Source organism: Lipotes vexillifer, unplaced genomic scaffold (assembly GCF_000442215.2).
Source record: "Lipotes vexillifer unplaced genomic scaffold, Lipotes_vexillifer_v1.1 scaffold155, whole genome shotgun sequence".
Classification (NCBI taxonomy): domain Eukaryota; kingdom Metazoa; phylum Chordata; class Mammalia; order Artiodactyla; family Lipotidae; genus Lipotes; species Lipotes vexillifer.
The window spans coordinates 1,942,744-1,944,918 of NW_006779813.1; the positions used below are offsets into that span (position 1 = coordinate 1,942,744).

The 2,175-nt window shown below is 45.9% G+C and overlaps 1 protein-coding gene across 1 annotated transcript in view; it reads left to right on the forward strand.

Annotated features, from left to right (window-relative positions):
* SLC2A12 (solute carrier family 2 member 12) overlaps positions 1–2,175 on the forward strand; it is a 56,791-nt gene that overhangs the window by 53,804 nt on the left and 812 nt on the right. The window lies entirely within an intron of this gene.

Here is a 2,175-nt window from a genome sequence, read left to right on the forward strand (position 1 = left end):
CCCGGTACCCACTTTTCAGTTCCAGAGCTCTCTGTTGTCTCCAGGTCCTCACCTCTCATTCTTTCTTGAACTTACTGCTCTCAGGCTTTCTTTCCTGCTTTCTGACTCCCCAGGCTACTCATGACTTCTGCCGAGTTACCAAACCTCAGGGTCATTTCCCGTGTCATGTGACTTTCCAGCAGCACGTGCCCAGGCCCTCATGCTCCCTATCTTTAAACATTTTTTTTTTCCACTTGTCTTCTGGAATATTACAGTTTCCTGGTTTTCCTCCTACCTCATTAGTCATTCCTTGGTCTCTGCTGCTTCCCCTTCCTCCCTCCCTCCCTTCAAATACCATAACGCCCAGGGCTCAATCCTTAGATCTCCATCTACACTCACTTCTTGGATGTATTCCCGTGGCTTTATCAGCCATCCATAAATTGATGACTCCCAAATGATTATCTCTAGTCTCGGACCTTTTACCTGATTTTCGAATTCCGAAATCCAGCTGTCCACTTGACATCTTTGGTTGGAACATCCAAAAGGCATCTCTAATCTGACAGAACTCTTGATTTCCAGTCCCCTTGATCACCCAGAGTCACATTTCCTCCACGGGTCTTCTGCTTGGGGGGAACTTCTGAGGCCAGAGGCTTAGGATTCATCCACGCTACTCCTTTCACCCCACAGCTAATATCAGTAAGTCTTGTTAGCTGTTAACAAAACATATGAATATACACTTTCCACCAGTACTGTTCTAAATCCAAGCCACCATCTTTTATTTGGACTTACTAACCTCCAAACTAGTCTTCCTCTTTCAACTCCTGCGCTCTGCACGCTATCCTCCATGCAGCAGTTAGATGGATCTTTTATTTATTTTTTGTAATAAACATTTATTATTTCACACAGTGTCTGCGGGTCTGGAGTCTAGGAGTGGTTTAGCAGGACGGCTCTGGTTCTGGAAGTTGCAATCTAGCTGTTGGTCAAGGCTGCATCTGAGGACTTTACTGAGGCTCAAGGATTAAATTTTTTAAAAAATATTTATTTGGTTGTGCCAGGTCATGGTTGTGGCAGGCAGGCTCCTTAGTTGTGGCATGAGAACTCTTAGTTGCAGCATGCATGTGGGATCTAGTTCCCTGATAGGGATCGAACCCGGGCCCCCTGCATTGGGAGCACGGAGTCTTATCCACGGTGCCACCAGGGAAGTCCCTAGATGGATCTTAAAAACGTCATTCCTCAGCTCAAAATCCCATGGCTCCTACTACATTTTGAATAAAAGTCAAGCTTCTTAACTATGGCTGCTACCCTCCCCTCCGACCTCACGTCTGTCATTCAGGTACTCGCCATGCTCTAGCCATACTGGACTTTCGCAACACAGCACTTAGCTGCAGTCCTTCACATGGTTCCCTCCCTAACTTCACTCCAGTTTCTGATCAGATGTCACCTAATCTTTAGAGATGCCAGCAGTATGATACAGTCCCCCACAGCCCAACTAAGTCATTCTTTTTCCCTTTCTTGGTTTACTTTTCTCCTTAGCACTCTTACTACTTGAAATTATATGCTTATGTGTTTGGCTCCTGTTAAGGTGTAAGCTACTTGAAAGCCAGACTCTTTATCTCCTCCATCCATAGCACCTGGCATGTTGTAGCCACTCGATGAACTGGTTAAATTATAGGACAGGATATTTGAAAGGGGAGAGAGAGGTTCAAAGGTGTTTGTTTATTACTCTATTATTATTATTATTATTTTGCGGTACGCGGGCCTCTCAGTGTTGTGGCCTCTCCCGTTGCGGAGCACAGGCTCCGGACGCGCAGGCTCAGCGGCCATGGCTCACGGGCCCAGCCGCTCCGTGGCATGTGGGATCTTCCCAGACCGGGGCACGAACCCGCATCCCCTGCATCGGCAGGCGGACTCTCAACCACTGCGCCACCAGGGAAGCCCTCAAAGGTGTTTATTTAAATAAACATAAAATACTAGAGCATGTTTTTATGCTGATGGGAATAATGTTGCAGAAATGAATTTGTTAATGCAGGGGCAAGGGGATAATGCAGAAAGCAGAATATGTAGATATAAATATAGATAGGCATATTGGTAAGCAGAGTTTGAGAAAAGGGAAGAAATTAAAGAGGATCTGGGATGTAATCTCCAGTAGTTCTATGTAAGACTATCCTTGGAATCCTTCCCTGCAGACAGGAATGC